The 12,724-nt window shown below is 35.9% G+C and overlaps 1 pseudogene; it reads left to right on the forward strand.

The window, feature by feature from the left end:
- The first annotated feature begins 1,262 nt into the window (after nt 1-1,262).
- Nucleotides 1,263-7,001, forward strand: OR2W39P (olfactory receptor family 2 subfamily W member 39, pseudogene; annotated as a pseudogene).
- Nucleotides 7,002-12,724: the final 5,723 nt, after the last annotated feature.

A 12,724-nucleotide genomic window follows, 5' to 3' on the forward strand; every position in this document is an offset into this window, starting at 1 on the left:
CAAGTTTTAAAAACCTACTAAAAAATTCTTCCCTCTAGGTCCATGAGGAAGCTAGAAACTACTGCAACAATTAAATAAAATGTGAATAACTGTGGTTTCCCTATAAAATTCAGGAAAAATACTAGGTATTGGAATTGTAAGATAATCCTAAGAACAATCTACATCTTACAATTTGTATCTGGAAAGGAGACTGGCAGTAATTTAAGAGAGTTAGATTCACAAGGCACTGTAGTACCATATAAAACGTGTGGTATATGGGTATGACTGTATTAGACATTAACTTTCTAAAACATTGATCATAGACGACAACTGAAACTATAATCTGTGGTGGTGTCTACCAGGTGGATGAACTCACATCTCGTCCTGACAGCTAAAGATAGTAGAGACCCAGAAATCCCAATAAATGTTCTCTCAAGTCTGATATTTTGTGTACAAGTTTGGAAGGAGTCGACATTTCCCAGAAGTTAATGACTGCCAATAGTTATCAACCACTTCTAACCACCTTCCAGAACATTCTGAAAATATATTTACAGAAAATGAGAGAAAGTGAATCTAATCTTAGGATGATATACCAAATTTCTACCTAGACTAATGTATAGTACAAATAAGTTTTTCATTTTCCAAGTAGACTGGTTCAGAGTATTCAGGGACAAGAGGAGGAATACACAAATTCTCTATTTTAAAAAACTGTTTCCTTAAAATTTTCTAAGATATACACATAATCTAAAAATATGGTCAACTTTTAGGAAAATATCCTCAGTATATTGTTTTTGAGTTTATGTGTTAGTTTTTTTCTCATCAAAAATGTTTTCATTTTCAATTTTCACTAAAATGTTTGTTATTTTTTAAATGGTATTCAAGATTTGTGTTTTGTTTTGAGTCGATTTCTTATGCCCAAAATATACTTTTTATCCATTTCTGTCTATTTTTAAGATACTATGCTATGCAAACACATGCACACACATTTTCATTGGAAATTTCAAGTACTTTTAGTATGATAGACACGAAGAGTGGTTAGTGGCTATAGATTACTTTTTCCCCAATTTTCTATTCTCCTGAGGTACAGTAGAGATGGATGGAACCCAGGACAGCACCCAGGGAAATTTCATCCTTTTTGGATTTTCTGACCTCCCCAATTTGGAAAGGATCCTCTTTGTGGTCATCTTGATTGCATATCTCCTAACCCTGGTGGCAATGCCACCATCATTATAGTGTCCATGCTGGACTTTTAGCTCCACAGCCCGCTGTAATTCTTTCTCACACACCTCTCCCTCCCAGACCTCAGTCTCACCACAAACTCCATTCCCCAGTCGCTCTATAACATGTGTGGATATGACAAGGCCATAAGATACATAGGCTGTGCCATACAGCACTTCCTATCCATGACCCTGGATGGCCTAGAGCGCATGCCCCTGGCTTTCATGGTGTATGCTCATTTTGTTACTGTCTGCAAGCTACTACACTACATGGTGATCATGAATCCACAGCTCTCCCTGGGTTTAGTATCCCTTGCTTGTGGCTCTGGGGTGGCTAACTATTTGTTTATGTCGCCAATGACCCTGTGGTTATCCTGCTGTGGGTACCACAAGTTTGCCTACTTCCTGTTCAAGATGTCCACCCTGATCTGGATAGCATGTGCCAAGATAGCTACCATCAAAATCATTGATTTTATTATGGCAGTAGGCATTGTGCTGTTACCTCTGGTGATTGTCATCATCTCCTATGACTATATTGTGTGATTTATATTAAATATTCAGTCATCCTCAAAGAGGCACAAAGCTTTTAATACCGGTGGCTCACATTTCACTTTTTGGTCTCACTTTTTTATGGAAACTTCATAACATATGCATGCAAACTGGAAACAGCTCTTTCCAGGGCCAGGAAAAGATCATCACTCTACTCCACAGCAACATCATGCTATTCCTAAATCCCCAGAGTGACACTTTCAGAAATGAAAAGAAGAAGGCATTGAGAAGATTGATTTTTGAAAATCTAGGTTTAACGAATAAATTATCTGACAATGAAAGAAACTCTTATTCTGGTAAAATATTACAAAATGTGGAATATTTAATCATTTTCTTACATGAGCACCATCTGTCAGAGTTTGTACAGACTATTTTCTTTTATTATTATTTTATTTATTTGCTCTTAAATTTATTTTCTTAATTTTCTTTTGTGAGAATTATTCAGGAGTACATCAATTGTGATATTCAAAGCTAGTATCAAGGTCAAAATAAAAAAATACTGAAAAAAAATCTATATCTACCATAAGAGGCTAAGTGATACACAAAATTGAAAGAGGTAAAAAACATAAAATATGGGAGGGAGTAAAAACATAGGGCTGTTAGTATGAGCTCAAGCTTAAAAGACAGTCAACTAAATATAGATTGCTATATACATAAGTTGTTATATGTGGACCTCATAGTAGCCAAAAACTAAAAACGTGTAATAAATACCTTAAAAATAAAAAGAAATGAAGCCAAACATAACACTAAAGGAAGTCATCAAATCACAAAAGAAGAGAGCAAGAGAAGAAAGGAATAAAGAAGAACTACAAAACCATGAGAAAAAAGTATCAAAATGGCAATAAGCACATACCTATCAACAACTACTTTAAATATAAACAGATTAATGTTATAATTAAAAGACATACAGTGGTCAAATGAATAAAAAAATAAGAAATATATATATGCTACATACGAGAGACACACTTCAGGTCTAAAGACACAAATTGAATGAAAAAGAATAGGAAAAGATATTCCATGCAAATGGAAATGAAAAGAAACCTGGGTTAGGAATACATATAACAGACAAAATAGACGATGAAACAAAAACTGTAACAAGAGACAAACAAGGGCATTATTTAATGATGAAGGAACTAACCCCGCAAGAGTATATAACACTTGTCAATATCTTTGTGCCCAAAATAGAAACACCTAACTACATAAAGCAAATTTTAAGAGAGAAAAAAGAAGACATTGATAGTAACACAATAACATTAGGAGACTTTAACACCCCACTTATGTCAGTGGATATATCATCCAGATAGAAGATCAATAAGGAAACATTGGCCTTAAATGACTTATTAGACAACATGGACTTAATAGATATATATAAAACATTTCATCAAAAAACAGCAGAATACACATTCTTTTTAAATGCACATGGTAGATACTTCAGGATAGATTACATGTTAGGCTACAAAACAAGTCTCAATAAATTAAAAAAAGATAGAAATAATATCAAGCATCCTGTCCAACCACAGTATTATAAAACTAGAAATCATCAACAAGAAGAAAATTAGAAAATTCAAAAATGTGTGAGGATTAAATGAAATGCTACTGAACAGCTAGTTGGTAAATGAAGAAATCAAAGGAGAAATAAAAAACACCTAGAGACAAATGAAAATGAAAATACATCATACCAAAAATCTATTGGATGCAGTGACAGTGGTACTATAAGGAATGGTTATAGCAATGCAGGTCCATCTCAAGAAACAAGAAAAATCTCAATTAAAAAACCTAACAGGACACACAAAGGAAATAGAAAAAGAAGAACAAATGGAGCCCAAATTAGATGGAAGAAAATAATAAAAATCAGAGAGGAAGTACAATGAAATAGAGACTGAAAACACAATAGAAAAGATCTATGAAAATAAGAAAAATTTCTTTGAAAAAAAACAAAATTAACAAATCTTTAGCTAGATCCATTAAGAAAAAAGAAAGCTCAAATAAAATAAATAAAACCAGAAACAAAAGAGCAGAGATTACAACAGATACCACAGAAATACAAAGGATTATAAAAGAATATTATGAAAACATGTATACCAACAAATTGGATAATTTAGAAAAAATGGATAAATTCTTAGAATAATACAACGTCCCAAAACTGAATAAAGAAGAAATAGAGAATCTGAATAGTCCTATCACTAGTAAAAAGATTTAAAGAACAGTCTCAAAGTACCCAAAAAATAAAAATCCAGGACAAGATGACTCCCCTAGTGAATTCTATAAAATATTCACTATTTGAACCTATTTTCTCAAATTCTTCAAAATATTGAAGATAAAGAGACACTTCCTAACTCATTTTATAAGGCCAACATTATGCTTATACAAAAACCAGGCAGGACCGCACAATAAAAGAAAATTATAGGCCAGTATCATTGATAAACATAAATACAAATATCCTCAACAAAATAGCAAACTGACTGCAACAATACAGTAAAAGGATCATACACCATGATCAATATGTGCGATTTATTACAGGAAGGCACGAATGGTTCAACATACGCAAAGCAATCAATGTGATACACCACATTAACAAAATAAAGGAAAAAACTCACATGATCACCTCAATAGATGACGAGAAAGCATTTGGCAAGATTCAGCGTCCACTTCTGATTAAAAAATCTGAATAAAATGGGTATATAAGAAAAGTATCTCAACATAATAAAGGCCATATATGTCAAACCCACAGCTAAAATAGTATTCAATGTTGAAAGACTGAAAGCTACTTTCTAAGAACAGTAACAGGACAAGGATGCCCACTCTCACTACTCCTATTCAGCATAGTATTGGAAGATCTCCTCAGAGTAATTTGGCAAGAAAAGGAAACAACAAAGTTCCAAATAGGAAAAAAAGAAGTAAAACTGTCAGTATTTGCAGATGACATGATTTTATGCAGAGAAAACCCTAAAGAACCCATCAAAAACTATTAGAAATAGTTTTTAAAATTTATTTATTATTAGACACATTTTACTATTTTATGTATTATTTATTAGAAATAATAACTGAACAAATTTACAGTGTATAAAATAAATATGCAAATATTGATTTTATTTCCAAACATCAACAACAAAATGCAAAGAGAAATCAAAAGTACAACCCCATTTACAAACTTAACAGAGAATAAAATACGTAAGAATAAATTTAACCAAGGAGTTAAGACCTGTACACTGAAACTATATGACACTGTTGAAAGACCTCAAAGACAAAAAGGTAATGGAAAAGTTTTCTGCATATTCTGCAGATGTACAGATTCAGCAATCTATAGATTCAACATAATCTCTTATAAATCCCAATGACACTTTTGAGAGAAATAAAATACAGAAAAATTTATGTGGAACAACAACAAAAACACCCCAATAAGCAAAGCAATCATGAGACAAAAGAAGAAACCTGGAGGCATCACATTTCTTGGTTTCAAAGAATACAACCAAGCTATAGTAATCAAAACAACATGATACTAGGACAAAAACATACATGCAAATCAATGGAACATATTTGACAGCACAGAAATAAACCTACACACTTATAGACTGCTATTTTTTAACAAAAAAGCCAAGAACATATAATGGAGAAAAGAATATCCCTTCAATAAATGATGGAAAAACTGGACAGCCACATGCAAAAGAATGAAAGTAAAACACTATCTTAAACACAAAAATTTACTCAAGATGGATTAAAAACTTTGATGTAAGACATGAAACCATAAAATTCTTAGAAGAGGACATAAGCAATACACTGTTTGGCATTTATCTTAACAATATCTTTTTGGAAATATCTCCTCAGGCAAAGGAATCAAATAACCAAAAATAATAAATGGGACTACATCAAATGAAAAAGCTTCTGCACAGCAAAGGAAACCATCAACAAAATGAAAAGCCAACCTACAGATTGGGAGAAGATATTTACAAATCACATATCTGATAAAAGAATAATATTCAAAATATATAAAGAACTCATATAACAACAAAAACTAAACAATCCAATTGAAAAAGGGACAGAGGATCTGAACAGACATTTTTACAAAGAAAATATACAAATGACCAACAGGCTTATGTAAAGAGGTTCAACACCAGTAATTATCAGAAAAATTCAAATCAAAAGCACAATGAGATATCACCTCATGCCCATCAGAATGGCTAATATCAAAAAGACAAAAGATAAGTGTTGGAGAGGATGTAGAGAAAAGGGAACACTTGTACACTGTTGATGGGAATATAAAGTGGTGCAGCCACTACGGAAAACAGTATAGATCTTCCTCAAAAATTTAAAAATAGAGCTTCAATATGGTCCAGCTATCCTACTGCTGGGTATTTATCCAAAAATTTGAAACACTAATTGAAAATGATATAGCCCTATGTTCATTGCAGTAATATTTACAATAACCTAGACTTGGAAACAACATAGGTGCCCATGAATGAATACAGAAGATGGGATATATGCACACAAACAATGGACTATTACTCAACCATGAAAAAGATGGAGTATTGCCATTGCCATTAAGTGAAATAAATCAGATGGAGAAAGCCAGATACCACATGATTTCACTCATAAAGAAACAATAACGACAAAACATAGAGATATAAAGAAGTGATTGGTGGTTACCAGAGGGCAAAAGGGTAGGGGAAAGGCAAAAGGGGTGAAACAGCACATTTGGGGGTGATAGATGGCAGCTAGACTTTTGGGGGTGAAAACGATGTGGTCTCTACAGAAGTCAAAATATAATGATGTACACTTCGAATTAAAAAGAAATACTTCCAAGATAGTCTATTGATCATCACTGATGCATGTATGTCTAGATGGTTCTCATACTGTTCTAAAAAGCTTGGGGCAGTGAGCAATGCCATGCTTTCTAGTCAGGCAGAAAAGAAGAGGGAAGACATAGAGATGGAATTTCTCTCACTCAGACTTTCTGAAATGTTTACCCATTACTTGGATCACAATGATTATTTCATTTCTATTATTCACTTTTGCAAATCTTTATAAGGTACTATTAACATGAACAAAAATTTATATGCCTCTTTCACCATGCTACAACAAAACCAAAAGAAACAAAAAACATTCTCTTAGGAAAATGTGGCCACTATTTCTTCTTATCTATTCGTTCACTTAACAATTATTGAATGGCTTTTCTGTTCTTGATATGTTTTAGGTGCTGGGATTAAACTTCTGATCAAAATTGACAAGGTCCCTAAAGTTGTGAAGCTTACTTGTTAATGTGTGTGCTGGTGACAACAAATAACAAAGAATAAGGCTATCATTTAGTGGTAAATGTTGTAAATGAAATAAAATATAGTAATATTATGGAAAGTAACCATGAAGTTGGGAAAGCACTAGATAGGATGATCTGGAACGGCCTCTGATAAAATAACATTTCTCTTGCACCTTAGTGATTTAAAGAAAAACGTGCACAAATCACTCCAGGAGAAGGGATGCCAAGTTCAAAGTTCCTGAAATGACAGCGAGCTTGACATGCTTAGAGATCATAAATACACCAGCCATTGTTACTAAAGTGAAGTTCTAGGGAGGAAATAATTGGAGCTGCCATCAGAGAGGGGAAAAAGTCCAGAGTAGGGGTAGTATTGTAAAGGCATATTAAAGAGTAGAAACTTTAAGTGCAAGCATAAAAAAAAGTTTGTTAGATAATCTGACTTACACTTTTTTTGTGAGGAAGATTAGCCCTGAGCTTATATCTGCTGCCAATACTCCTCTCTTTGCAGAGGAAGTCTGGCCGTGAGCTAACATCTGTGCCCATCTTCCTCTACTTTATATGTGGGATGCCTGCCACAGCATGAAGTGCTAAGTGGTGCCATGACTGTACCTGGGATCTGAACCGACGAACGCCAGGCCACCAAAGCAGAACGTGTGAACTTAACCGCTGTGCCACCGGGCCGGCCCCTGATTTACAGTCTTACACGTCCACTCCATCTGCTGTTCAGAGAATGGATATTATGGGACAAATGTGGAAGCTAAAAAGACGACTGTAGTAAATCAAGCTACATATTGTGATGGTTTGTACTGAAGAATTATCAGTGAGAGAGAACATTTGTAAGTCAGGGGTATCTTTTAGAGATCAAGCCAAGTGTATTTTCTAATGGAACTTGTGAGATGGGAAACAATTAAAATCAAGAATAATTCCTAGGTTTGTAATTTGAGCAATTATATAGTTACTCAAAGTGGGCTTAAACCTAGCACTGTTCATCAAGCCATGCTGTGGCGGCATACCACATAACGTGGAGGAAGATTGGCACAGATTAGTTCAGGGCCAATATTCCTCAATAAAAATAAAACATTGACTAATATTTAGGAATCAGGCAGAGGAAAAGGGACCAGCAAAATATTTTAGAATGGGCAGTGTGCAAATTGTTTTCAAAGATGATGGCTAACAGTTGCTCCCCTACTATATATATATGCTGCTCCTTCCATCCAGAAACAAGCCCTTCAATATGGTCTAGCCACTTGACTTGTTTTGGCCAACTGAGTGTGGCACTTGTCATACTGTACCAATTCTGGGCCCAGGTCACTGGAGGCCTTGAAGCTACTATTTTTGCTCTCTTTGGGTCTAGGCTTCATGTACTGAAACTCAGAGCACACTGTCGAATGATGACAGATGACATTGAGAGAGATAGGTCTCACCAAGACCCAGTCATTCCAGCCTCTAGCATTGTGAATGAGGTCATCTAGCCAGAGCCAAAGAACCAGCAAATGCAGCCTTGCACGTGGCACTTACAGCCAGAACATGGAGCAGAGATGAGCCCTTCCGGCAAAGCCCTGTCAAAATTTCAGACTCATCAATAGCAACAGCAATATTGTAGTTATTCTATAGCACTGGGTTTTGGGGTGGTTTGATTTGCAGTAATAAATAACAGTAAGCAAGTGAAATAAAAGGAAAATCAAGAGTTTTTTTGATTTTTCAAACCAAGCTCTAGATGGAGTCATCAACTATTTGGAATGCTGCTAAGAAACATACAGGAGTGTGAAGTCAGCAACATGACAGAGTGAGCTGGTCCCTTCATCATTCCCCCTTTTGAACTACAACTAAATAGACATTCACTGACCAATGGTGGAAACCCACAAATCACAACAGGATGCCTGAGAGACACACACAGTTGTACATCTGAGGGTGGATGGATTGGCCCCCAGGGAAGTGAGGTGGGTGAGCACACCCTGCTCTCCCCTGGTAGCCCCGTGCATTCACACAAACACTTTCCAACCTGGGGCAAGCACCTGACAGTGGGAACACAGACCAGGGTGACAATAGGAGGAGCTGGTGGTAACCCTTAGCCTGTGTTTGTGTTCACTCTCCTGGTGGGGAAGGGGAGGCCACCATGCCCCTGTGCCACCAAGGAGCAGCCATAGCTCAGGTCCCAGCAAGGAAGCCCCTCCCACCAGGCACAACAGTCCGATGGACTGTAAACAGAGACAGCAGCAGACCTATGTACTTGGGCAAATGCTTCCCAGGCATACACATGAAGCCTCACAGTGGTGCTGAGCTCCCAAATAGAGAATGTGTCCTGGGCGGCTGTGAGGCAGTGGCAGATTTGAGCCCACTGGTGATCACTTTCTGGTGGGGAAGGGAGCTCAGAGTGCCCCTGAAGCACCAAAGAGTGACCCTAGCCCAGCGAGGGAGCCCCACCTGCCAAGGGCAGTCCACACAAGTATCTGAATTCACCCCAGGCAAGGGAAGGCACCTATAATAGGCCCCCAGCTTCCAGCAGATGGGATGGGGCCAGAAACACTGATCCTGCTTCCCCCAGCTGTAACGGGGGAATCTGTGCTCTAAGAATACCACAAATGACCCAACAAAATATTAGTTTATCAAACACCATAAGAAATGGCTGCAACAATTCTGACCAGAAGGAAAATGACAATTCTCCAGAAACCAACACTGAAGACACATTAAAACCTAAATGACAGAGAATTCAAAATAGCAGTCATAAGAAACTCAATGACTGACAAGAAAACAGGGTAAGGCAATTCAAGGAGCTCAGCAATAAAATGAATCTCTTCACCAAAGAGATTGAAACTTTAACAACAAATCAAGCATAAATTCTGGATATGAAAAAGACAATTAATGGAATAAAAAATAATCTAGAATTGTTAACAAACAGAACTGATCTTATGGAGTAAATAGTCTTCTAGAGGAGAAAAATGTAGAAATTCTACAGGTGGAGGAGGAGACAGAACTAAGATTTTTAAATATGAAGGGATTCTTCAAGAAATATATGACTCAATTAGGAAAAGCAACATATGGATTATACGTGTTCAAGAGGGAGAAGAGAGGGAGAAAGGAGCAGAGAACTTGCTCAAAGAAGTAATTGCTAAGAAATTCATAAAGCTGGAGATGATTTCAAATTTAGAGATAAATGAAGCTAATTGAATGCCGAACTTCATCAGTGCTAAAAGACCTTCTCCGAGGCATATAATAGTAAAAATAGCAAGAGTTAATGATAAAGAAAAAAATATTAGGAGCAGAAGAAACTAACCTACCAATGAAACCCTATCAGGCTTTCAGCAGATTTCTCAGGACAAACCCTACAGGCTAAAAGAGAATGGAATGATGCATTCAAAATAATCAAAGCCAAATACTTTCAGCCAAGAATACTCTATCCAGTGAACTTTCCTTCAGATACAATGGAGAAATAAAAGCTTTCCCAGATAAGCAAAAGCTGAGGGAGTTCATCGCCCCTACACCTCCTCTAGAAGAAATAATTAAAGATGCCTTCATACCAGCAACAAAAATGCAAAGGTCTACAAAGATCTGAGCAAGAGATAAATAGACAGACATGATCAGAAACCTGTACCTCTCTACCAGGTAGGGGAGGGAAAGACTAAATTACAACCTAAAAGAGAATATCTTTCATACAATCCTCACAATAATCACTAATGAAAAAATCAGAGTGGAGCCACAATTCAGAAAAAAAGAGAAAACTGAGAAATTCACCTCAGAAAACCACCAAAATGAAATGGCAGTCAGCATTACAAAGGAAAAGAAATAACCGAAACGGAGAACAACCAGAAAACAAGAATTAAAATGGAAACATTAATTCCCCATATAACAATAATGACTTTAAATGTAAATGGATTAAATTCTCCTATCAAAACACACAGAGTAGCTGGATGGATCAAAAATCAAGACCCAACCATATGCTGCTTCCAGGAAATGCACCTTAGCTCCCAAGAGAAACATAAACTTAGAGTGAATGGATGGAAGACAATACTCCAAGCTAATGGCCAACAAAAGAAAGGTGTTGTCATACTTTTATCAGACAAAGCACATTTCAAGTTAAAAAAGACAGTGAGAGACAAAGAGGAGCAGTATGTAATGATAAAAGGACCTTCCACCAAGAGAACATAGCACTTATTATTATATATGCACCTAAGCCAGGGGCACCAAAGTACATAAAGCAATTAGAAGACCTAAAGGGAGAAATTAACAGCAACACAGCAATATTAGGGTACCTCAACACCCCAATTAATTCAACGGTAGATTATCCAGACAAAAAGTCAACAAGGAAAGAGTAGATTTAAATGAAACACTTGACAAGATGGACATAATAGACATACAGAGAGCATTCCATCTAAAAACAGCAGAGTATACATTCTTCTCAAGTGCCCATGGAACATTCTCCAAGAGAGACCATGTGTTGGGTAACCAGACAAGCCTCAATAAATTTAAGAAGATTGAAATCATCCCAAACATCTTTTCTCACCACAATGCTATGAAGCTAGAAACCTACAAGAATAAAACTGAGAAAGTTAGAAATATGTGGAGACTAAAGAACATGCTATTGAAGAGCCATTGGATCACTGAAGAAATCAAAGGGGAAATTAAAAAATACCTGGAGACAAATGAAAATGAAAATACAACATGCCAACTCTTATGAGATGCAGGAAAAGTGGTCATAAGTGGGAAATTCATAGCAATACAAACCTGAACAAACCTGAACGAACAAGAAAAATCTCAAATAGATAATCTTAAAATTCACTTAACAGACCAAGAAAAAGAACAGATAAAACCGAAAGTCAGCAGAAGGAGGGAAATAATAAAAATCAGAGCAGAAAAAAATTAAATAGAGACTTAAAAAAACAGTAGAAAGGGTTAATGAAACTAAGAGCTGGTTCTTTAAGAAGATAAACAAAATGTACAAACATTTAGCCAGGCACACCAAGAAAAAAAGAGAGAAGGCTCTAATAAATGCAATTAGAAATGAAAGAAGAGAAATTACAATAGATAGTGCAGAAGTAAAAAAGGATTATAAGAGAATACTATGAAAAACTATATGCCCACAAAGTCAATAACCTAAAAGAAATGGATGAATTCCTAGACTCATACGACATCCCAAAATTGAATCAAGAAGAAATAGAGAATGTGAATAGACCAATCACAAGTACAGATATTGAAACCGTCATCAAAAACCTTCCCCAAAACAAAAGCACAGGACCGGATGGCGTCTCTGGAAAATTCTACCAAACATTAAAAGAAGATTTAGTACCTATTCTTTTCAAAATTTCTGAAAAATTGAAGATGATAGAACACATCCAAACATTCTATGAGGCCAAAATTACCTGGATACCAAAACCAGACAAGGACAAAATGAAGACTACAGGCCAATATCACTGATGAACTTTGATGCAGAAATCCTCAACAGAATATTGGCAAACTGAATACAGCAATATGTTCAAAGAATCGTACACCATGATCAAGTGGGATTCATTCCAGGGACTCAGGGATCATTCCACACCCATAAATCAATCAATGTGATACACCACCTTAAGAAAATGAAGAAGAAGAATCACATTATCATCTCAATAGATGCAGAGAAAGCATCTGACAAGATCCAACATCCATTTATGATAAAATCTCACTATGAAATGAGTATTGAAGGAAGGTACCTTAATAAAATAAAGGCCATATATGACAAACCCACAGCCAATCT

Source organism: Equus caballus, chromosome 15 (assembly GCF_041296265.1).
Source record: "Equus caballus isolate H_3958 breed thoroughbred chromosome 15, TB-T2T, whole genome shotgun sequence".
Classification (NCBI taxonomy): domain Eukaryota; kingdom Metazoa; phylum Chordata; class Mammalia; order Perissodactyla; family Equidae; genus Equus; species Equus caballus.